The sequence below is a fragment of the Coregonus clupeaformis genome, chromosome 29 (genome assembly GCF_020615455.1).
Source record: "Coregonus clupeaformis isolate EN_2021a chromosome 29, ASM2061545v1, whole genome shotgun sequence".
In the NCBI taxonomy this organism is placed as follows: Eukaryota; Metazoa; Chordata; class Actinopteri; order Salmoniformes; family Salmonidae; genus Coregonus; species Coregonus clupeaformis.
The window spans coordinates 25,436,616-25,462,689 of NC_059220.1; the positions used below are offsets into that span (position 1 = coordinate 25,436,616).

Sequence of the window (26,074 nt, forward strand, 5' to 3'; positions counted from 1 at the left end):
CTCTTTAGTGGTTGCAGCAGGTTGCAGTTGCATGACATGCCTCAGTACTGTGTACTCACAAGAACAACTATAGAGATGTATAGTATTCTGGGCAATCCCACTCACACGCCAAGGACAGTAAAGTAAAACTACACAGCTTTACAACAAGTGTAAATATTGCTCACTAATTCAACAATCAGGAGGAACAATAACAACTTAGTTGACACATCAGCATGTCTGTCTATGGCTATCATCTCCTTGCCAACCGGCTAAGTGTTAAATAGATGACTCAGACGCTCAAGTCGTACATTTTATATACCTGAGCAACACATTTGAGATGCGTATGGATTTAATAATAGCCCCATAATGTTTCAGGAGAGGAGGAGGAATAGTGAGGCAAGACAATTACAATTCTCTCACCATGAGAGTGTCTTCATATGAATTATGAAAGCTCATCCACAGAGAATTACTGCCTTTACACAGACTGTGCTGTTGATACCTCTACACAGACTGCTCTTAGAGAGAGAGAGAGAGAGAGAGAGAGAGAGAGAGAGAGAGAGAGAGAGAGAGAGAGAGAGAGATACCACACTGCATCAACTCTCCGTATTTTCAGAGAGAAGAAACAAGGATTTTACAGTATGCTACAGTAACATTCCTGTCTTAGCCATTGTGTTGTGAGCAGAGACATTTTAGAACGGCACAATCAGTCCAACCAGATTTACTGCCTTCCTGTGTTTGAATACAAACCTTGAGACAAAACAACGGGGAAAAAGCTCTGAAACCATCTCCATTTGCCACAATGCAGTGCCACTCCACACACCCTGAGAGAGACAACAGTGAAAGGATTGAGTTATTTTGTTCTTGTGTAATAATGGACCTTGGACTCCATAACAGCATTAAAAATAACTCATTATCTCCCTATAGGATGACAGTGGACATGAAGTACTTGGCAGGGGTACAGAACCTTGCCGTATCTTTTCGCTATGGAAGCTAATGGTGTTTGCAGCTTGGTGTGGAGGGCTTTAAGAGCTGAACATTCCTGCTAGCAGGCGATAACAGCACTTTGCCCCTTTGCACTGAGCTCTATAAACGGCAATCGTGTGTGTGTGTGTGTGTGTGTGTGTGTGTATGCTGGGCCCCGTTGTCATCCATCTCTCTTATCTGTGAGGCTACTGAGGGCCCATGCTGCTGTCAGGAAGTGCCACCGTTCCACTCAGCCAGCTGCCCCGTGACGCTCCCTGACCAGCCATTACAGAGTGGAGTGTGACCCAGTGGAGGTGACAGGGTCAGGCATTTGTGAGAGTGGCCTAATGCTGCTAGAGGAGGCTCAACTTATCAGAAACACAGAAACACCATGAGGACTTTTGGTACTGTGTAAGCTGTGTGGTTTCGATTACCAACTGGAGTTTCTACCTCATTGAAACAGTGGTTTGAGTTGAAATAATGTCTGTAGGGAGCTATTACTGGATACGAGAAATAAATACATTTCCACCAACCAGGATGTTTTTAAATCCTGGTCATGACAAGAGCATTTACTCAAATTGTGACTAATACTAACTACAGTACCTTAAATCTGTAAATGGTGCCAGACAAGCTAATAATAAGATAATATAATATAATAATAATAATATAATATGCCATTTAGCAGATGCTTTTATCCAAAGCGACTTACAGTCATGCGTGCATAATTATATATTTTTTTGTGTATGGGTGGTCCTGGGGATCGAACCCACTACCTTGGCGTTACAAGCGCCGTGCTCTACCAGCTGAGCTACAGAGGACCACCAGAAAAGTCTCCCAACATGAGGGCTTGATTAAAAATGTATAAGGCTGTAATAGAGCATTAATGATTCAACAGCTATCACCTCCACAGACATGCTCGTCATTGACGTTTATGGCTGTGAAAGTCATGATGGCCAATTGGAAAACTTTTAAGACTGTTTTCTGACCTACTTTCTGCTAAATGAGGTTCTCTGTACTGCTCAATTAACATATGAACAGAGTCCAACAATTTGAAATATAGAATAGATTTCTGATAAGTGCATATTGGATAAGTGTAAACTCTTTCTACGTGCAGTGAGAGTTCACAGACCCAATACATTCTTCTGACTTGCTCTGGATATCTTCATATGCTGGATTAGTGCATGCTTTCCAACAGTCCAAAGCCATCACAATGAACTGTTTATGGAGCAAGTAACTTTTAGGCAAGAAATCAAACATACTTTTTTTTCTCCTAGGACCAGCCAGGCATCAAACTGTGTGAATAGCAAGCTAATATCTAGCTTGGCGCCAGCTGGTCTGGTCTGCTCTAGGGATACAGGTGTGAATGAGGGCTGCTGGGGTAGAGAGAGTCTCCCTGTACCTCTATGGTCCAGAGGGGGGCTGCTGCAGGTCTGATCATGAAGAGGGGGCTCCGGGTGTTAGGGAGCCTCTCCTGGATTTGTTCCACCAGGGAGAGACACTGTGACAGCTACTGGGACAACCCTCACATGCAACAGGACAAGTAATGACTAGAAAGGCCAGCCACAGAGGAGAAACCAAATACACACATACAGTATACTGTACACTCACTCACTCACACCTCTCTCCCTTTGCTATATTCTAGTGCTTTAGGCAGTCATTACCAAACCCATGTACCTGCTCAAGCCATTTCTCTTTTTCCTGCTGAAATATCAACTATGTATAATGTCTTGAAAACAGAAATGTATTAATTGATGAATGTGTATTGGAAATAGTCCCATGACATTTCTCAACAGGATACATCTCAGTTATATGGGGGTATTGGGCTTCTGAAAAAGAATCCTCAGCCATGTTTCCACAGCTAAGACTGTGACCCCTTGAACATTGCTTCTGCAATGCTCAGCATGTTGAAAATTACATTTCTTCTTAGAAACATCTCATTCAGACATTGTTACAGCGACAGGCCAAACTTTTAGGAGTGAGTCTGAGTCACATACTCTGCTCAGACGGTTCATTTGTAGTACCTTCACATTGCCACAGGCAGGGCATCAGCAGTTTTCACTGTTAACTTTCCAGCCAGTAACCTCAGTGGTCATTCAACATTCTGAGCCTGCTCTGGTAAAACGGGGCAGGTGGAGCATACTGAAAAATACCCAATTAGCTGCAGCTTGATTGACTGTTCAGCCTGCAGGCCTACTGGGGCTGAGAACCACAGGAAAAGCCCAAGTGTGAATATGTGTGTGATTCAGAACCAAGGCCCACGTGGTCAAAGTATTGATGGCAATGGCAGTTGCATGCTTGGGCCAGTTGGAGCTCCCTGCTTGGGCCAGTTGGAGCTGCCTTGTTGAAGAGACTAATATAGGAGTGTAGTGGGAGAATGGGAAGGAAGAGGAGGGCCTACATGGGCTTTAGTTTCCATGGCAATGCTCATAGAGACGAGGGGAACGGAGCAATTAAAAGTTTGTTGAATTTCTCCCTGCATGGGAATAGAGCCAGATAGACTCAATTTACAATTACCGATCAGGCCTGTAGAGAAGGATAATCTAGTCAGTAGTCAGCACTCCCTTTGAAACACAGGGATGAAGAGAAACAACACAAATACCAGAAAAACATCCTCCCATGTAATAGTTTGTTGTTACAGACTCAATGGGTTGCATGAGTGCAGACAACACAGAAAAACATTTGAATCCCTCAGTCAGAATGAATGGTGCACTTTTAGAACTACAGTGGGGGAAAAAAGTATTTAGTCAGCCACCAATTGTGCAAGTTCTCCCACTTAAAAAGATGAGAGGGGCCTGTAATTTTCATCATAGGTACACGTCAACAATGACAGACAAAATGAGAAGAAAAAAATCCAGAAAATCACATTGTAGGATTTTTTATGAATTTATTTGCAAATTATGGTGGAAAATAAGTATTTGGTCAATAACAAAAGTTTCTCAATACTTTGTTATATACTCTTTGTTGGCAATGACACAGGTCAAACGTTTTCTGTAAGTCTTCACAAGGTTTTCACACACTGTTGCTGCTATTTTGGCCCATTCCTCCATGCAGATCTCCTCTAGAGCAGTGATGTTTTGGGGCTGTCGCTGGGCAACACGGACTTTCAACTCCCTCCAAAGATTTTCTATGGGGTTGAGATCTGGAGACTGGCTAGGCCACTCCAGGACCTTGAAATGCTTCTTACGAAGCCACTCCTTCGATGCTGAAAGACCCAGCCACGTTTCATCTTCAATGCCCTTGCTGATAGAAGAAGGTTTTCACTCAAAATCTCACGATACATGGCCCCATTCATTCTTTCCTTTACACGGATCAGTCGTCCTGGTCCCTTTGCAGAAAAACAGCCCCAAAGCATGATGTTTCCACCCCCATGCTTCACAGTAGGTATGGTGTTCTTTGGATGCAACTCAGCATTCTTTGTCCTCCAAACACGGCAGTTTAGTTTTTACCAAAAAATTCTATTTTGGTTTCATCTGACCATATGACATTCTCCCAATCCTCTTCTGGATCATCCAAATGCACTCTAGCAAACTTCAGACGGGCCTGGACATGTACTGGCTTAAGCAGGGGGACACGTCTGGCACTGCAGGATTTGAGTCCCTGGCGGCGTAGTGTGTTACTGATGGTAGGCTTTGTTACTTTGGTCCCAGCTCTCTGCAGGTCATTCACTAGGTCCCCCGTGTGGTTCTGGGATTTTTGCTCACCGTTCTTGTGATCATTTTGACCCCACGGGGTGAGATCTTGCGTGGAGCCCCAGATCGAGGGAGATTATCAGTGGTCTTGTATGTCTTCCATTTCCTAATAATTGCTCCCACAGTTGATTTCTTCAAACCAAGCTGCTTACTTATTGCAGATTCAGTCTTCCCAGCCTGGTGCAGGTCTACAATTTTGTTTCTGGTGTTCTTTGACAGCTCTTTGGTCTTCGCCATAGTGGAGTTTGGAGTGTGACTGTTTGAGGTTGTGGACAGGTGTCTTTTATACTGATAACAAGTTCAAACAGGTGCCATTAATACAGGTAACGAGTGGAGGACAGAGGAGCCTCTTAAAGAAGAAGTTACAGGTCTGTGAGAGCCAGAAATCTTGCTTGTTTGTAGGTGACCAAATACTTATTTTCCACCATAATTTGCAAATAAATTCATTAAAAATCCTACAATGTGATTTTCTGGAATTTTTTTCCTCAATTTGTCTGTCATAGTTGACGTGTACCTATGATGAAAATTACAGGCCTCTCTCATCTTTTTAAGTGGGAGAACTTGCACAATTGGTGGCTGACTAAATACTTTTTTCCCCCACTGTGAGTGGCCCATAGATAGTGACTAATTTCAAGAGACACAATTATCTGCAGTGACGGATGTACTTGAAAAGCAGGATAGAAACAAGTAACCCTATAATATCCTATATCAAGACCAACACAGTCATTGCTTTGGATCTCATTCACTAAAACCGCAGTCCATCTATTGAAAACAACTGCTGCAGATGTAGGATCTTAATTTGATCACTCCAGTCAAATGATCAAAGACTCCTTGCAGTCCCAAAGACACGCCTAAAAACAATGGGTGACCGAGCACTCTGCTGTCTCGGCCCTCGGCTCTAGAACGAGCACCCCCCTCCCTTCCCATGCCCTAGACCACCACTGCCTTTAAGTCTGAGCTCAAGAAACACTTCTTCAAACTGTTTTTCACTTAATGTGATCTATGTTGTGGTGTCTGTTGTTGGTCATATACTTTAGTTTCAAGTTCTATTGTTTTGTCCTTGTCGTCTCCTTAATTATTTTGTGTATCTTGTATAGTACTACACCGCTAGCTATCTTTTAATTTCTCGCCAGTGTTTTTGCCCTTTTAGTGTAGCTTTTTTATTTTAATGGTTGCGCTCAATGTAAAGAGCTTTGTGATTTACATCTGTTAGTGAAAAGCGCACTATAAATGTAATGTACACTGCTCAAAAAAATAAAGGGAACACTTAAACAACACAATGTAACTCCAAGTCAATCACACTTCTGTGAAATCAAACTGTCCACTTAGGAAGCAACACTGATTGACAATAAATGTCACATGCTGTTGTGCAAATGGAATAGACAACAGGTGGAAATTATAGGCAATTAGCAAGACACCCCCAATAAAGGACTGGTTTTGCAGGTGGTGACCACAGACCACTTCTCAGTTCCTATGCTTCCTGGCTGATGTTTTGGTCACTTTTGAATGCTGGCTGAGCTTTCACTCTAGTGGTAGCATGAGACGGAGTCTACAACCCACACAAGTGGCTCAGGTAGTGCAGCTCATCCAGGATGGCACATCAATGCGAGCTGTGGCAAGAAGGTTTGCTGTGTCTGTCAGCGTAGTGTCCAGAATATGGAAGCGCTACCAGGAGACAGGCCAGTACATCAGGAGACGTGGAGGAGGCCGTAGGAGGGCAACAACCCAGCAGCAGGACTGCTACCTCCGCCTTTGTGCAAGGAGGAGCAGGAGGAGCACTGCCAGAGCCCTGCAAAATGACCTCCAGCAGGCCACAAATGTGCATGTGTCTGCTCAAACGGTCAGACCATCCGCCACCTCATCAGGAGCATGCCCAGGCGTTGTAGGGAGGTCATACAGGCACGTGGAGGCCACACACACTACTGAGCCTCATTTTGACTTGTTTTAAGGACATTACATCAAAGTTGGATCAGCCTGTAGTGTGGTTTTCCACTTTAATTTTGAGGGTGACTCCAAATCCAGACCTCCATGGGTTGATGCATTTGATTTCCATTGATAATTTTTGTGTGATTTTGTTGTCAGCACATTCAACTATGTAAAGAAAAAAGTATTTAATAAGATTATTTCATTCATTCAGATCTAGGATGTGTTATTTTAGTGTTCCCTTTATTTTTTTGAGCAGTGTATTATTATTATAAAACAAAGGAGTTGATTGTAGACTTCAGGAAGCAGAGGAGGGAACATGCCCCGATCCACATTAGCGGGACTGCAATAGAGAGAGTCAGCAGTTTTACGTTTCTACGCGTCCACATCACCAAGGATTTGACAGGACCAACGATATCACCACTCTTGTCAAGAGGGCGTAACAGCGTCTCTACTTCCTAAGGTGGCAGAAAAAATTGGCATGCCACCCGGGTCCTCTCCATATCCTGCCACTGGACCATTGAAAGCTTCCTGACCGGTTGCATCACGGCCTGGTATGGAAATTGCTCCGTCCACGACTGCAAGGCCCTCCAGCGGGTGGTGAAGATGGCCCAGTACATCACTGGGACCGTGCTCCCACCCATCCAGGACATCTACTCGAAACAGGGTCTGAGGAAGGCCTGCAGCATTATCAAGGACCCCACACACCCCAGCCACGAGCTGTTCACTCCTTTACCGTTGGGCAGATGGTATCGGAGCATGAGGTCTGATACCAACAGGTTCAGAGACAGTTTCTATCTACAAGCCATCAGATGGCTGAACACTTGAACTGGACTGACCACCTGCACTGACTCTCCGCAACATAGCACACATGCACTCACTCACTCATATACAGTCATGCTACACACACATCACAACTGCAGCTACCAGACTCTTATTATGCTAAATACTGCACAATTTAAACACTTGCCCCCAATCCCCCCCTTCCCCAAAACACGTGTGAATATTTGACTATAACTTGTGCCTTCCTGTATTATACTTATGCTACAATGTCTATTCTATTCTACTGAGACATTTCCTTAATGTTCATATTCTTATCTTGTATTATTTCTTATTGTTGTTGCATTGTCAAGAAGGAACCTGTAAGTCAGCATTTAATTGGACGGTGTATACCATGTGTATCCCGTACATATGACTAATATAACTTGAAACTTGTATTCAAGGTCTAAAAAGGCTTCTATAGTTTGTAATTTCCACATAAAAATGACTTGATTTGCCCTAATGTAAAATGTATCAACCTCTACAAAAACTGTCCATTAATTAAAATCCACATAATAATTAACATTTCCTGTTGCTGCAGGATTATTTTCCTGCTATAGCAAACTGGCTCAAATTAAGATCCTACATCTGTATTCTTCAAGGCACTTAGGCCAAACAAACACATCTTACAGCATCTACATCCTGAGTGCCAGTGGGACTCCAGAGTGTCTGTAGTCTAATAAGGTCCCCTGACTTTATCTCTGCATGGTAATTGGGGAAGAAATGCTATAGTGAAGGCTTTTTGCATGTGTGGTAATGAAAGACAACAGAATAGTTCAAGGTGGGAGTGGTGGCACTGGAAGAAGAGTTGTCCTGCTCCTACTGTGACAGTTTTGCTTGGTTAGCACCTTACAAAGGTCCTCCAATTACAACATGGCGACACTCAGAGAGATTTGAAAATGACTGCAAGGAAGTGATTTTCTTCAACAGAAAGTCCTTCATCTGAGCCAAAATCACAGTCACTTACTTCCAAGTTGCATCCATTCGTCTGCACTCTTTTCCGCTGTGTCTGAGGCAAAGCCAAGCTACTGAAATGTGAAAGTACTGTAAGACAGAGAGCTTGACAACAGTGTGGCTGTGTTGAGTGAGAGCCGGATAGAACTGTTCTATTTTGAGAAGGTAAGGCAAGGGAAGATGCACAGAGATGGATAGATTCTCTATGTGGGCATCAGATGGATCACGGCCACTCTGTACTGATACCAATTTAGGTGCTGCAGTCAGTGAAGCCCACTCTCTCTCTTCATTAGCCCTGTCTGGAGGAGAAGAGGGGGTGATGGAGAGGACCGTGCTGGTACGGATGTGTACGCTTTGTCGTGATGTGCTCAACATAAATAGCAACAACTGTATTTGTCTATCTGGAGTGGCTGAGAGATGAACAATGTATGTTGCTAAGCAAACAGGAGACAACATGCTCACAACAGCTGAGTCAGAATTAGTTACAGACTGTTGTTATTTTCATCGTGGTAGCTCAACATCTTTACATCCAATCCAAGTCTAATTTCTGATCTTACTGATATACCAAATAAACATACAACAACATGTACAGTGGGGAAAAAAAGTATTTAGTCAGCCACCAATTGTGCAAGTTCTCCCACTTAAAAAGATGAGAGAGGCCTGTAATTTTCATCATAGGTACACGTCAACTATGACAGACAAATTGAGAATTTTTTTCTCCAGAAAATCACATTGTAGGATTTTTAATGAATTTATTTGCAAATTATGGTGGAAAATAAGTATTTGGTCACCTACAAACAAGCAAGATTTCTGGCTCTCACAGACCTGTAACTTCTTCTTTAAGAGGCTCCTCTGTCCTCCACTCGTTACCTGTATTAATGGCACCTGTTTGAACTTGTTATCAGTATAAAAGACACCTGTCCACAACCTCAAACAGTCACACTCCAAACACCACTATGGCGAAGACCAAAGAGCTGTCAAAGAACACCAGAAACAAAATTGTAGACCTGCACCAGGCTGGGAAGACTGAATCTGCAATAAGTAAGCAGCTTGGTTTGAAGAAATCAACTGTGGGAGCAATTATTAGGAAATGGAAGACATACAAGACCACTGATAATCTCCCTCGATCTGGGGCTCCACGCAAGATCTCACCCCGTGGGGTCAAAATGATCACAAGAACGGTGAGCAAAAATCCCAGAACCACACGGGGGGACCTAGTGAATGACCTGCAGAGAGCTGGGACCAATGTAACAAAGCCTACCATCAGTAACACACTACGCCGCCAGGGACTCAAATCCTGCAGTGCCAGACGTGTCCCCCTGCTTAAGCCAGTACATGTCCAGGCCCGTCTGAAGTTTGCTAGAGTGCATTTGGATGATCCAGAAGAGGATTGGGAGAATGTCATATGGTCAAATGAAACCAAAATAGAACTTTTTGGTAAAAACTCAACTCGTCGTGTTTGGAGGACAAAGAACGCTGAGTTGCATCCAAAGAACACCATACCTACTGTGAAGGATGGGGGTGGAAACATCATGCTTTGGGGCTGTTTTTCTGCAAAGGGACCAGGACGACTGATCCGTGTAAAGGAAAGAATGAATGGGGCCATGTATCGTGAGATTTTGAGTGAAAACCTCCTTCCATCAGCAAGGGCATTGAAGATGAAACGTGGCTGGGTCTTTCAGCATGACAATGATCTCAAACACACCGCCCGGGCAACGAAGGAGTGGCTTCGTAAGAAGCATTTCAAGGTCCTGGAGTGGCCTAGCCAGTCTCCAGATCTCAACCCCATAGAAAATCTTTGGAGGGAGTTGAAAGTCTGTGTTGCCCAGCGACAGCCCCAAAACATCACTGCTCTAGAGGAGATCTGCATGGAGGAATGGGCCAAAATACCAGCAACAGTGTGTGAAAACCTTGTGAAGACTTACAGAAAACATTTGACCTGTGTCATTGCCAACAAAGAGTATATAACAAAGTATTGAGAAACTTTTGTTATTGACCAAATACTTATTTTCCACCATAATTTGCAAATAAATTCATAAAAAATCCTACAATGTGATTTTCTGGAGAAAAAAAAATCTCATTTTGTCTGTCATAGTTGACGTGTACCTATGATGAAAATTACAGGCCTCTCTCATCTTTTTAAGTGGGAGAACTTGCACAATTGGTGGCTGACTAAATACTTTTTTTCCCCACTGTATGCACAGGGAGGGTTTATGAAGCTTAAGAAAACCACAGTATGCATTATTCATTTTTGACTTCGCAATGCTGACATTGAGTGCCTCAGGGTCTTTTCCTATCTGCCACTAGGTTGTGGTGACTAGGTTAATGGGAAGATGTTTTCCTTAGACCCTAATCTGACTCATCTACATCTACATGGACCTACTTGTTCCTTATGTGAGAGAAGGAGGAATTATATTCCTTCATTACAGAGTCCACTACTCCTTGGGTGCAGGAGGGAGGAGAGGACAAACCAGGCCTGTGGGCTGCCGTGCGGACGGGCAGTGTACCATGCCAATCAAAGGGCAGAGAATTCCATTTTTTGTGTTATTAGACTCCTTGAAGTCTTTGGTTTGCTGGAACAGATGGAATTTCACAAATTTGATCAAGCTCTACTTATTACTGAAATGACTACTGACCAGTTACTGTCCTGTAAAGTAGGTATCTTCACAGCAGATACAAATGCTTGCTATGCCTTTTCTCTAGCATGTAGGCTCTGTCGTAGCTGGCCGCGACCGGGAGACCCATGGGGCGGCGCACAATTGGCCCAGCGTCGTCCAGGATAGGGGAGGGAATGGCCGGCAGGGATGTAGCTCAGTTGGTTGAGCATGGCGTTTGCAATGCCAGGGTTGTGGGTTCGATTCCCACAGGGGGCCAGTAAAAAAATATACATATATATATATATATATAAAAATAATAATGTATGCACTCACTAACTGTAAGTCGCTCTGGATAAGAGCGTCTGCTAAATTACATTTAAAAATGTAATTATTACTAATACACAAGAGTGGTGGGCTATCAGAGACAGAGGCAGCCTGAAGTCCTCCTAACAGGCCTTTTTTATGTCTGTTCACAGCTGTCTAATCAGAGTTTTATAATGATATGACCAGAATATTACTGATGCAGTGGACACATTGACATTGTGCACCAAGATGTATGGTCAGTGTATTCCTGGTGCTCATTGGATGCTAACAGGTCATTGGTATTGAAAGGGTAAAAATAACAGCAAAGGGTGTTTAAATAAAAATCTGTTTGTTTCCTGCTCAGGGATGATGCGATGCCTTCTCTGGTTACACAGAAAATGAATGTGGGTTGGGGTTGAGACTCCACTGCTTATCCTCATCCATTAGAGCACACACACACAAATACAAACGCACGCATGCGCGCACACACACACACACACGCGCGCACACACACACGGCAACATATGCTTATTTAGCTTGTCATTAGCAATCTGTTGAATAGTGTCTACTGTAGGGCACTTTGCAGTCAAATGCTCAATAGAATCCTAATCAGTTTGATTGATTTAAAGGGATGCTTTGTCTTTCTCTCATGTTATCATTCTATGAAGCCATCTGTTCTTAATTCATACAAAATGACTCTCATGAGTACCATGCACAATCTGACAACACTGCATCGCTGCAGTCCCTGTCATGGATAGAAGTCTACACAATTGCCACACCCCAAAATGATGCTGTCTTCTATCTTAATCCTTAATGTCTCGGAGCACACAGGCAATCAGTGAGGTAATGGCCCTTGACCTTTAAGACTCACATGGATTATCTGTCATGACAGCTGCCCTGTTGGAGTAAAGGCTTTTATGGCTTCATGTATCAATGGGGTTCCATTCCGTTCCCCCAGAGTGTGATAATCCTCCTCTATGCAGCACTGTGCCTGTTACCTGTATCCTGTGTTTGGCCCTCTAGAGTGTTACTAGAACATTCCCAAATTAAGAAGGTAGGATGCTGCTCTGACAACAGGGAGACAAATTGAAAATGTCTGTTCTGAGAGAGCCAAGGAGCCGCACCAGTGCATCACTAGGGGAAATGTCCACTGGCTCCCTCAGTGACATATAGATACTAGTAGGAACCCACTCTGCTGTCGGAGAGCAACATGAACCCACCTGGACCAATGTAGCAATGTGCAGAGTGTGCTTTATATGGGAGAGGAAGGACCAACCTATTTTCTGAGAACCCACCAACATCAATGAGAGTTGGACTCAATAATGAGTGCAGAACAGTGTTTCAAACGCTCATATTTCCTTGCGACTTTCTACCCACTTAGAGCCACATGGCTCTAGAGTCACTAGCATCGCTCACCTCAGATGAGGTTGTATCTGTTCCCTTCCCGGGGGATGGCTGGCTCCTCATTCTCCTGACAGACAGAGGGGAAGGTTCAGTAGCCTTTGTCACCGTGTCATCCTCTCCCTGCCGGGCCACTTATTATGATCCTCTAATGGCCTTTTAATAACCACAAATTAGCCTGGAGGTATTTGATGGTAGGGAGGCTATTTGATTGAATCAGAGAGTGAAAACAAGTGTTTTATAATGGGATATGTTACATGCAGCAGGCTAGCAGCTGCCGCCTCCCTCTAACACAACCCTGTAGCCTGTCTGTGATCGGGGGGATGGTCTAATGATGGAATTAATTAGTAATGTTGTTTGGAAGATATATTACAGTAATAATATATACCTATCTTTCATACCATCCAGGCCCCACTCAGTGCTGAACAGTATGATTGTCTTAGCAGATAGCAGTCCCTATCCAGTGCTGGCTAGGGCCAGCAGCACAGCAGTAACCAAACAATCAAATGTATAGTTACTTATGAATCTTTTATTATTTTACTTCAGGGGAGACTAAAACAAACAATCTGTCATGTCAGTGGAGGTGGAATTTGCTACTAGAGCAATACAGCCCCTGCATTATTGAAGACTCTACCCACTGAGACATGAGCCATGCTTTGTGATCTAATATCCTGCCACTATATTTCAAAATGAAGTGAAATGTATTTTTTTGGTTTTTCTCTCTGCTACTCCTATCTGAGCGTGACATCTGCTTGTGATTCAGTGAGTTGGTGTCCAGGCGAAATGCTTGGCCATACCTGCCTCAGGACCCAATTATCTTGTAATTTTCCCTCTACAAAGGCCCCTGCTTAGGGACATATTTCAGGAAAGGAATTGGAATATTTCTTTCCAAAACACGGATAAGCTATTAATGTACCAGGAATTAAGGATAGAAAAAGGCAAATATGTGACTCTGAAATGTGAAATGTCAAAGACTCCCAGAGCAGTAGTGTTTGCTGATGTTCCTGTCAGACAGTGGAAATGAGGCCTGTATTTCTGGGGGTCAGTTTTCATGGTAGAGAAAATCCATCTCCTAAATGCCATACTTGAGTAATGTTGGGTGAGCTGAGATGACAGAGATTCAAACTCTCCTAATATTATGCATGCTTCTTTTTATGCAACAATATTTAGATGGATCATTTTACATGTTACATTTTTGTCATTTAGCAGACGTTCTTATCCAGAGCGACAATTAGTGTTTTAATCTTAAGATAGCTAGGTGAGACAACAACATCACAATCATATCAAGTACATTTTCCCTCAACAAAATACTTATCAGCAAAGTCAGTGCTAGAAGACAAGTGCCCTTTATTTTTTAGGGGTTGAGCATAGCCTGAAGGTAAGGAAGGGCACTTCCCCCTAGGCAAGCACCAGGGTCTTGAAGATGATGTGTGCTTCGGCTGGAAGCCAGTGGAGTGTGCGGACGAGCTGGATGACATGGGAGAACATGACTGTGTTCTGGGTAAGTTGCAGGGGTTTAAGCGGGGATCCCAGCCAACAGAGAGTTGCAGTAGTCTAGACGGGAGATGACAAGTGCCTGAATTAGGACCTTTGTGAGGAAAGGTTGTACTCTACGGATGTTGTAGAGCAGGGTTCTTCAATTCCAGTCCTGGAGGGCCGAAACACTTCTGTTTTTTATTTCTACCTGGTAGTTAATTGCACTCACCTGGTGTCCCAGGTCTGAATTAGCCCCGGATTAGAAGGAGAGGATGAAAAACAGAGGTGTTTCGGCCCTCCAGGACCGGAATTGAAGAACCCTGTTGTAGAGTATGAACTTCCAGGAGTGAGTCACAGCTTTGATGTTTGCAGAGAACGACAGGGTCACGCCAAGGTTCTTTGCACTCTGGGAGGGGGACACCGTGGAGTTGTCAACTGTGATGGAGAGGTCTTGAGCTTGGATCCTGCTGTACACAAGTTCATAGGGGGTTGCGGCCATTTAATTCTAGAAACAGTTATACTGTCTTCTGGGCACAGAATACAGTACCTTTTGTAGATGCTGCGTGTTACGTTGCCATTTAGCTCCAGATCAAACTAGTCTAGCCAGTGGTATTCAGCAAACAGAAGACATTGGGCTTATCACAAAATGTGTCCCAGACAAGATTTTGCACCTTAGTACCTAAGCTAAATCATAGTATTCTTTAACCACCATCAAAAATGTGTCTAATTTACGCAGTTCTTCTAACACAGTGCTGCTCTGGTGGTGCGGTGAACTCAACATATAGCAGGCTTTCAGGGAAAGCCTACAGCGCTGTTCTGTTCTAGAGATGCTTTCTTCTCCACTCCCAAAGTGAATAAGTATGTGACAGCATCGCAGAGGCAATTAGGCCTTTAGGGGATTAGTGAAGTACAAAAAGTCAGCCATGTAAAGCAAGTAAGAATGGAACACACAGTTGTGTTGTCAAGTTAAAATCCTAAACGTTGCTCAGTGAAAAATGTACATATGTTTATAAATGGGCATTTGTTGGTAACTCCATTTCTGGTATGGCATCAGAACATGGGAATAACCATTTTAGCTTCTTCTCGTGTTTCAGTCTGACTGCAGCAGAGCCCTAACTCTTCTCTGTTCTGGGCCGTATTGATTCCCATGATTACTGTGTGCTTAAAAGCTTCAGGCCTCTCTTTCCGCCTTCCCTCTGACCTTATGAAGACTAATATCCACTTTAAGTAAATGTAGGCTCAAATTCAGGGCTTTGTGCATTTCAGAGTCTTAGAAAATGAGCCCTGTACCAGGTAGAGGTAAGCAGTTTTGAGCCATTGTGGGTTTACTGAATGTTATTTCACCTCTGATAGATTCTGTACTTAGTTCCCACTGTAATATATTTGTGTCTTTATATCATGAAATAGGTCATCAGTCAAAATGAGATAATACCTTCTATGTTCCACAGTCTTTACCTCCCTCCAGGAGAATGGCATTGCCTGCATTTTCCCTTTGTAAGGTATTTCGTTGCACTGTGGAATAATGTGGTGAGGTGTTTGAGATGAATATTCTGACCACAGCCTTATGAGTTATTGACAGACCAATAAGAGTGAGATTCTGCACACATTAGTCCTTGGTGGTTAGTTGAGGTCTGTGTAAAGTTTCTCTCTGTTGAGGTTGACAGCTATTTTACAGAGTGAGAGAGAGAAAGAGAGAGAGAGAGAGAGAGAGAGAGAGAGAGGGGGAGAGAGAGAGAGAGAGCGAGAGAAAGAGCGAGAGAGAGAAAGAGCGAGAGAGAGAGAGAGAGAGAGAGAGAGAGAGAGAGAGAGAGAGAGAGAGAGAGAGAGAGAGAGAGAGAGAGAGAGAGAGAGAGAAATGTCAGATAGTTTAACTTTCTTTACTTGAAAATCTCCATTTACCTTTGTCTGCCTACATGACACCGAGGACAAGACATAGTATTATAATATTAAAGCTGGTTATGTATATTATATTTGCTGCAGGTGGTTGTTACACAACTGTGGTCAATCCACTCTGACCTTATACCTTGTCTTAGCAACATGGATCAGGTATGGTGAAATTATTTTCTGGGACGATAGCTTAAAAAGGGAAACATGATTGAGAACATTTGAATCTCTAGGCCAGGTTGTATTTCTTCCTGCTTGCCTTTTCAGCCATTGAGCTGTGGCTTTCTGACAAAGAGAAACCATATAGAACGGTTCCAATTGGGTGAGCTATCAGTGAATCCTGACGGGTAATCAGCTATTCTGATGCAGGTCCATGAACCCAGGCCAATAGTCTGGCCCTCTGAGGGCTCTCCAGGAAGATGAGTTGGCTGTGGTGATTAACATTTGGGGCGGGTGACTCATCCATGCTTCGCCCTCATCAGACAGACAATTAACGAGACACTCCGACACTCCAGGAACACCATAGTCCATCATTACCTTACAGCCAAATCCTATTCTGACCTGTTCTATATGCTACATGGAGATGATTCAAATACTATTTTGAGGAAAACTCATCTGCATGCATCAGATTGTCATCAAAACAGACAGAAAAGGAGAGCAGATGGTGATATGTTAAGTTGCTGAAAGAGTTTTACATGATCAACAGAATATTTCCACAACGTTATTCTGTGACACTAGTGAAACACAGCAATATTCATTTTGAACAGTAGGCCTACACTGTCTTACTGTCAGATGTAAAAAGCAGCCATCCACTGTCATGCTTGACCCAACATTAAATGTGTGACTATATTCTCCCGTTGTTTATCTGTGAACTCACATTCTTCCTCAAGCCCCACTTCCCTATGGCTTTCCTCTGAGGAGACAACATGTGTAGCCTGCAGGCCCAGGCATCACTGGCTACGAGCACAACACAGAAACAGCATACAGTGTGAAAATCTGCTGGAGCATTTAACAAAAACACTGTTGTTTAGACCACAACCTCCAGAGGTTTGAATGTGTCTATATTGAAGTCGGTGCTGCATTTGAAGCTGGAACAGACCAACAGAGAGGCTCCATTAGAAGAGCCAAATATTGACGGGCAGAATAGAGTAGAATAAGTTTGACTGTGGCAGGTCCACTGATCCTCACGTTGCTCTACTTCCCTGAGAGAAGGTAAAATAGCCACAGACTTGGTGATCTAGTGCAGGGTTTCCCAAACTCAGTCCTGGGCGCACCAGGTTTTTGCTAGGGCAAAAACCAAAACCTGCACCCAGGGTGGGGCCCCAGGACCAAAACCCTGATCTAACGGACGGTGAAACTCTCCAGTCCAGCGCTTAATTCAGTGTGTCAACAGCACCACAGGCCCACAGAGAGGCCTGCCAATTACATGCCTAACTGTCAGACGTCCCACTGTCAGACCAGGGAGGATTCGGTCCTTTCACCCAGGCAGGCCATGGAGAAATGAGGAGATCAGCTGTTCTGTTTACACAACACACACTAAAGGACAGGGATTTCAAATCAAAGATTTCAGAGCCCACCTGATCATTGATTTGATCACATTTGAACTGATTTTAATATGATTAAAAGACAAATCATCTTCAACTCTATCCCTATGAGGTGGAGGTTGTCATCACTGTTCTGCACACCCAGTTGCTGGGGATATCTACTGTAAGATGGTATTTAAGACATGTTCCATTTACCCTACTCTGGAGTTCCAAGCTGTATTGCCGCCTGCGGTGGGTGAAGTGTGACCCAGGTGGGTTGTGGGGCATGCAGAAGTTGGGGCAGCGTGGCGCCTGATTTCCCCCCAACCTCCCAGCGGTGCCCTGCCTGCGGAGAACCCTGCATCACCATAAGTACATATGGAACCCCACACATCGGCCCTAATGAGCACGATAAACATCTCCTGCATTATTGAATGTGCTCCTTTTGACTGCAGTTGACTGGGAGTACCAGTACAGAGCAGAGAGAGGATCCACACTGAGAAGATTTCCCCTAGCTAGCTGGAGAAAAGCCCTTCATTTCTTCTCAGCGTTTTCACTATCGAGTGGTGAATAATTCTTTTAACGAAGTACATACTGTAAATGATCCAATAACAATTTTGTTTTAGCAAACCTCCAGGATTTGTTTTTGGCTATCTACATAATTACAATTTGGATGGGTAAAATTATTCTCAGAAAAACCATTACAGACTGAAGAGAGGGAGCGTTAGTGTAGTGTTGTGTGACAGTTTGAGTTAGCTACAGTTTGTGTAGTTTGGCCTTTATAATACAACAGTATCACAACTGAAATATGCAGAGAGCTTAGAGACCCAGCCTGGCCTCAATACACAAGCTTTAGTGCAATCAATCGTATGAGTGACACCATACCAGCAATTCTGATAGGCCTGCCTTGGCACCAGTCTACACGCTTGTAAAACCATTCATGCTTGATAAAGTAGTGGTATGCCTCATACCCAGCAGTACAGTTGACAACCAGTGTGTCCATTTGCATCGTGTTATCTAAAGTGAATACAGGAACAGTGAAGAGGAGCCAGTGGACACCTATGATGGGGAGAGTCTTATGAAGTACTAAGATATCCTCCACTATCCTCCCCTATCCCAGAGGCACTTAAGGGTGAGTGGAGAGTGATTCATGGTCAGTGCAGGCAGGCAGTCTTCCATCCTCAGACCTGCTCCAGTGTAGATCATGCCTGCCTGTGTCTCTGGCCCTCTCTCACTCACAGCTGGGGGTAACAAATAAATAATCCCAAACTGAGCCAAGTCCTTCCTGTGGTGAGATAATGGGCGTGGGGTGGGGGGTAAGGTGAGGGCTACTCTATAACGTCTCCTGTTCATCTATGGGTATAAGCTGTCGCTGAGGGTGTATTGGATACCTCACATCACGGAGAGAGTGATGGGTAATACAGTATGTTTGACACAAGCTGCTGTATAAAAATGTGTACTTTCCGGTCATTCCCTGATTGACTGCATACAGTCGTGGTCAAAAGTTTTGAGAATGACACAAGTATTGGTCTTCACAAAGTTTGCTGCTTCAGTGTTTTTAGATATTTTTGTCAGATGTTACTATGGTATACTGAAGTATAATTACAAGCATTCCATAAGTGTCAAAGGCTTTTATTGACAAATACATTCAGTTTATGCAAAGAGTCAATATTTGCAGCGTTGACCCTTCTTTTTCAAGACCTCTGCAATGTGCCCTGGCATGCTGTCAATTAACTTCTGGGCCACATCCTGACTGATGGCAGCCCATTCTTGCATAATCAATGCTTGGAGTTTGTCAGAATTTGTGGGTTTTTGTTTGTCCACCCTCCTCTTGAGGATTGACCTGTAACGATTCCGGCAGTCTGAGTCGGTTCCTGTCTGTGTATTAGTTTTTCTGCTCGGGATCTCCAGTTTCCCGAGGGTTCTGGAACGCTCCCTGCCTGGTTGCCGGGCTACGTTGCTAGGCGGGAGCTCTCCTGATTTCCACACCTGCATTCCATCAGCAATCTGCACACCTGGCCCTGATCATCACCTTCATAAGCTCTGACCTGACATCCATTCCCTGCCGGATCGTTAGCCATGAACAGTATGTTTGTCCGTGTATCAGCCTTGGAACTTCTAGCGTTAGTTTTGTTGTTTTGCACCTTTTTGACTTGCTGTATACTTACCTCCGTTTTGTTCTATCTGCAGTCACTCACCCGGAACCTTCACCCAACCTCTGCCTGATGGTCGGCGGCTGCCGAGCCATTACTGGACCTACCACTGCACCCTCAACAACCCATCCACGCCACCCGCTCTGTTCCCTGGATTATTCAGCCTCACTCGTGGATCTATTAAATAAACACTCACCTTTGTTTCAATTTACCTTGTCCTGGTCTGCTTCTGGGTTCTGGCTTAGTAAACCGTGACAGAACGATCCGGCCAGTAATGAACCCAGCGGACCTGGACTCTGTTCGCCATGCCATTACCCATCAGGAGAAGATGTTGGGCCATCATAGCACGGAGCTACAGGAGATCGCGTTGGCAGTTCGGAACCTTTCTACCGGTCTGACGGAGGTCCAGAACCAGCGCAAGTTTCGGTGGAGGATCCACTACCGGTTTCACCCATCTCGCCTGCCGCTTCTGGAGCTGTGTCCTTCCGTGAGCCCAAGGTTCCGACGCCGGATAAATATGAGGGGGAGCTGGGAAGATGCCGTTCTTTCCTTATGCAGTGTGGGTTAGTGTTCGATCTACAGCCCTACTCTTATGCCACAGACAAGGCTAGGATAGCCTTTGTGATTGAGTTGCTGCGTGGTCGAGCGCTGGAGTGGGCTTCAGCCGTTTGGGAACGACAAGACCCCTGCATGGCTTCATACCAGGGGTTCACGGCCGAGATGAGGAAGCTCTTCGACCATTCCGTCCGAGGGAGGGACGCAGCTAGGCGCCTGTTTTCGCTTCACCAAGGAACTCGCAGCGTGGCCGACTTCGTGATCGAGTTCAAGACGTTGGCTGTGGAGAGTGGGTGGAATGAGGAGTCTCTGCAAGCGGCCTTTTACCAGGGTCTGTCGGAGCAGCTCAAGGATGAGTTGATCTCCTATCCGGAGCCTAGTGACCTGGACAGCTTGGTAGCCTTGTCTATTCGGGTGGATAATCGAGTCCGAGAGCGAAGGAGGGAGAAGCAATGGGTTCCGTCCAATCGATCAGCTTCTCAGGTTCCAGTCGGGTCGGGGATTGGACCAGAATACGTCGATCATCGTCCACCACACAGGATTAGTGGAGAGGTCCTGTCTCCCGATTCTGAACCAATGCAAGTAGGGGCGGCACGGGTTAACCAAGGAGGAACGCCAACTCAGACGTAGGACTAACTGTTGCCTCTACTGTGGTGGTTCGGGACATTACCTCGCCACCTGTTCCCGGCGGTCGTCAAACTGCGCGGCTCGCTAAAGTTGGGAGGACTTTTAGCGAGCCAGTTTCGACCTCTCAATACCTCTGTCAGACCCCGTTTCCCGGCTACCCTTATGAACAGGAATCAGAGCTTAGCGATTAACGCTTTATCGATTCAGGTGCCGATGGAAGCTTTCTTGATGCCGAGTTGGTGGAACAGCTGGGGCTTTCCAAGGAGCAATTGCCGGAAGCCATTGAAGCGACCACTCTGAACGGCAGTAGTCTGGCACGTATCACGATGAGGACTGAACCGGTTAAGATGCTGTTGTCGGGGAATCATTCGGAGATGATTTCATTCTTCATTCTGCCGTCTTCCCATGTTCCTCTGGTCCTTGGATACCCCTGGCTGAAGGAACACAATCCCACGTTCGATTGGGTGACGGGCAAGGTAACGAGTTGGAGCCTTGATTGTCATGCTAACTGTCTCAAGACTGCCTGTCCCCATTCGGTTCCCAGTCAGGTGATTGAGGCTAAACCCCCAGATTTGTCCCTGGTTCCCGAGACATATCACGATTTGGGGGAAGTGTTCAGTAAGCAGAAGGCTCTGTCACTCCCTCCCCACCGACCATATGATTGTGCCATCAACCTGTTCCCTGGAGCTGTCTACCCCAAGGGAAGGTTATACAGTATCTCCCGACCTGAACGTGAGGCTTTGGAGACCTACATCAAGGAGTCCCTAGCTGCTGGTCTCGTTCGTCCCTCGTCATCACCCCCTGGGGGCAGGATTCTTCTTTGTGGGTAAGAAGGATGGCTCTCTTCGACCGTGTATTGATTATCGGGGGTTGAATGACATCACGGTCAAGAACAAGTATCCCCTGCCCTTGATGAGTTCTGCCTTCGACTCCTTACAGGGTGCTACGGTGTTCACCAAGCTAGACCTACGCAATGCGTATCACATGGTCCGGATCAGAGAGGGGGGACGAGTGGTTGACGGGTTTCAATACACCGATGGGTCACTCGAGTATCAGGTGATGCCGTTTGGACTGACCAATGCTCCAGCGGTATTCCAGAGTATGGTGAACGACGTCCTGAGAGATATGATCGGTCTCTTTGTGTTTGTTTACCTGGATGACATTCTGATCTTCTCGAAGGAACCTTCCGACCACGTCCAGCATGTCCGGCAGGTTCTGCAGCGATTGTTGGAGAATCGCCTGTTCGTGAAGGCCGAGAAGTGCGAGTTTCACGCCCACACGACATCCTTTCTCGGGTACATCATCTCCAGGGGAGAGATTAGGATGGACCAGGAGAAGGTTAGAGCGGTTCTGGAATGGGCCCAGCCCGGTACGAGATTGCAGCTCCAGAGATTTTTGGGGTTTGCGAATTTCTACCGCAGATTCATCCGGGATTACAGCCGTGTGGCCGCTCCGTTAACTGCCTTGACTTCCAGTATCAGGACCTTCAAGTGGAATCCGGAGGCGGATCGAGCGTTTCTGGATTTGAAGAGGCGATTCACCAACGCACCGATTCTCTCTCAGCCGGACACGGCCCGTCAGTTCGTCGTTGAAGTGGGACGCGTCTGATGTGGGAGTTGGCGCCATCCTGTCGCAGCGATGCTCCACGGACAGTAAACTCCATCCCTGCGCCTACTACTCTCGTCGCCTTCGCCTGCGGAGAGGAATTACGATGTGGGTAACCGGGAGCTTCTCGCGGTGAAACTTGCCTTGGAGGAGTGGCGCCACTGGTTGGAGGGGCGGAGCAACCGTTTATTGTCTGGACTGACCACAAGAATCTTGCTTACGTGCAATCGGCTAGACGTCTCAACTCCCGTCAGGCCAGGTGGGCGTTGGTTTTCGGACGATTCAATTTTTTCCCTGACGTTCCGACCTGGATCTAAGAACGGCAAGGCGGACGCCTTGTCCCGGATGTTCTCCAAGACGGAGGAGAGTGGGTCCAAGACCGAGACAATTCTCCCCCGGAACTGCGTCGTGGGAGCTGTTAGGTGGAAGATTGAGGAGGAGGTGATGGCGGCCCTTCGGACGCAGCCCGGTCCCGGTAACGGTCCACCCGGTCGGTTGTTTGTGCCTGAGTCGGTTCGTCCTGCTGTCCTCAAATGGTCCCACGCCAGCAAGATGGCTTGTCACCCTGGCGTGGCTCGGACGATGGCGTTTCTTCGCAGACGTTTTTGGTGGCCTGCCATGGCCGAGGATACTCGGGGTTATGTTGCTGCCTGTCCAGTGTGTGCGCAGAATAAGAGTACCAATCGGCCCAGCTCTGGACTACTTCACCCCCTTCCTATTCCCCGGCGACCATGGTCGCATCTGGCCCTGGACTTTGTCACTGGGTTGCCCGTTTCTGAGGGAAACACGGTCGTTCTGACTATCGTGGACAGATTCAGCAAGTTCGCCCACTTTGTGCCTATTGCCAAGCTTCCTCTGCCTCGGAGACGTCCGAGATCCTGGTTAGGGAGGTTTTCAGGGTCCACGGTTTGCCCAGTGATATCAGTTTCCGACCGTGGCCCTCAGTTTACCTCTGCTGTCTGGAAGTCCTTCTGTTTGGCCATTGGAGCTACAGTCAGCCTCACATCTGGTTTTCACCCCCAATCTAATGGTCAGGCGGAGAGAGCCAACCAGAAGATGGAATCCACGCTACGCTGCCTTGTCTCCTCCAACCCCACCTCCTGGGTCTCTCAGTTGCCTTGGGTTGAGTATGCCCACAATACTCTCCCTACATCTGCCACTGGGATGTCTCCCCTTCCAGTGCCTGTATGGCTACCAACCTCCCTTGTTCCCTTCTCAGGAGAAGGAGCTCTCAGTGCCCTCTGTTCAGGCCCATATTCGTCGTTGCCACCGGACCCGGCATCGGGCCAGAAAGGCACTCCTTAGAGTTTCGGACCGGTATCAGCTCCAGGCGAATCGTCGCCGGATCCCCGCCTCCCACCTATACCATCGGAGATAGGGTCTGGTTGGCCACACGGGATCTTCCTTTACGGACTGAGTCTAGGAAGTTGTTACCGAGTTCATTGGTCCGTTTGTGGTGGAGAAGGTGATCAATCCGGTGGCAGTTCGACTCAAACTACCGAGGACGCTCAGAGTCCATCCCACCTTTCATGTCTCCTGCCTCAAGCCTGTTTTCCTCAGTCCTCTGTTGCCTCCTCCGCCTCCTCCTCCTCCTCCTCGGATGATCGGAGGTGGTCCTGCCTACACGGTGCGACGCATCATGGATTCCAGACGGCGGGGCCGGGGTTTCCAGTATCTCGTGGACTGGGAGGGGTATGGTCCTGAAGAGAGGAGTTGGATTCCCGCGGCGACAGATCCTAGATGCTGACCTCATTCGTGACTTCTACCGCCTCCATCCTGGCGCGCCGGGGAGTCCGCCCGGTGGCGTTCGTCGGAGGGGGGGTACTGTAACGATTCCGGCAGTCTGAGTCGGTTCCTGTCTGTGTATTAGTTTTTCTGCTCGGGATCTCCAGTTTCCCGAGGGTTCTGGAACGCTCCCTGCCTGGTTGCCGGGCTACGTTGCTAGGCGGGAGCTCTCCTGATTTCCACACCTGCATTCCATCAGCAATCTGCACACCTGGCCCTGATCATCACCTTCATAAGCTCTGACCTGACATCCATTCCCTGCCGGATCGTTAGCCATGAACAGTATGTTTGTCCGTGTATCAGCCTTGGAACTTCTAGCGTTAGTTTTGTTGTTTTGCACCTTTTTGACTTGCTGTATACTTACCTCCGTTTTGTTCTATCTGCAGTCACTCACCCGGAACCTTCACCCAACCTCTGCCTGATGGTCGGCGGCTGCCGAGCCATTACTGGACCTACCACTGCACCCTCAACAACCCATCCACGCCACCCGCTCTGTTCCCTGGATTATTCAGCCTCACTCGTGGATCTATTAAATAAACACTCACCTTTGTTTCAATTTACCTTGTCCTGGTCTGCTTCTGGGTTCTGGCTTAGTAAACCGTGACATGACCACAAGTTCTCAATGGGATTAAGGTCTGGGGAGTTTCCTGGCCATGGACCCAAAATGTCGATGTTTTGTTCCCTGAGCCACTTAGTTATCACTTTTGCCTCATGGCAAGGTGTTCCATCATGCTGGAAAAGGCATTGTTCGTCACCAAACTGTTCTTGGATGGATGGGAGAAGTTGCTCTCGGAGGATGTGTTGGTACCATTCTTTATTCATGGCTGTGTTCTTACGCAAAATTGTGAGTGCACCTTGGCTGAGAAGCAACCCCACACATGAATGGTCTCAGGATGCTTTACTGTTGGCATGACACAGGAATGATGGTAGCGCTCACCTTGTCTTCTCCGGACAAGCTTTCTTCCGGATGCCCCAAACAATCGGAAAGGGGATTCATCAGAGAAAATGACTTTACCCCAGTCCTCAGCAGTCCAATCCCTGTACCTTTTGCAGAATATCAGTCTGTCCCTGATGTTTTTCCTGGAGAGAAGTGGCTTCCTCGCTGTCCTTCTTGACACCAGGCCATCCTCCAAAAGTCTTCACCTCACTGTGCGTGCTGATGCACTCACACCTGCCTGCTGCCATTCCTGAGCAAGCTCTGCACTGGTGGTGCCCCAATCCCGCAGCTGAATCAACTTTAGGAGACGGTCCTGGCGCTTGCTGGACTTTCTTGGGCGCCCTGAAGCCTTCTTCACAACAATTGAACCTCTCTCCTTGAAGTTCTTGATGATCCGATAAATGGTTGATTTAGGTGCAATCTTACTAGCAGTAATATCCTTGCCTGTGAAGCCCTTTTTGCGCAAAGCAATGATGACGGCATGTGTTTCCTTGCAGGTAACCATGGTTAACAGAGGAAGAACAATGATTTCAAGCACCACCCTCCTTTTAAAGCTTCAAGTCTGTTATTCTAACTCAATCAGCATGATATAGTGATCTCCAGCCTTGTCCTCGTCAACACTCTCACTTGTGTTAACGAGAGAATCACTGACATGATGGCAGCTGATCCTTTTGTGGCAGGGCTGAAATGCAGTGGAAATGTTTTTTTGGGATTAAGTTCATTTTCATGGCAAAGAGGGACTTTGCAATTAATTGCAATTCATCTGATCACTCTTCATAACATTCTGGAGTATATGCAAATTGCCATCATAAAAACTGAGGCAGCAGACTTTGTGAAAATTTATATTTGTGTCATTCTCAAAACTTTTGACCACGACTGTACAGTATGCAAGCTCAGTTCT

At 46.1% G+C, this 26,074-nt stretch overlaps 1 protein-coding gene across 4 annotated transcripts in view; it reads right to left on the reverse strand.

The window, feature by feature from the left end:
• Window positions 1-26,074, reverse strand: part of LOC121544926 (regulator of G-protein signaling 6) — a 56,059-nt gene that overhangs the window by 15,391 nt on the left and 14,594 nt on the right. The window lies entirely within an intron of this gene.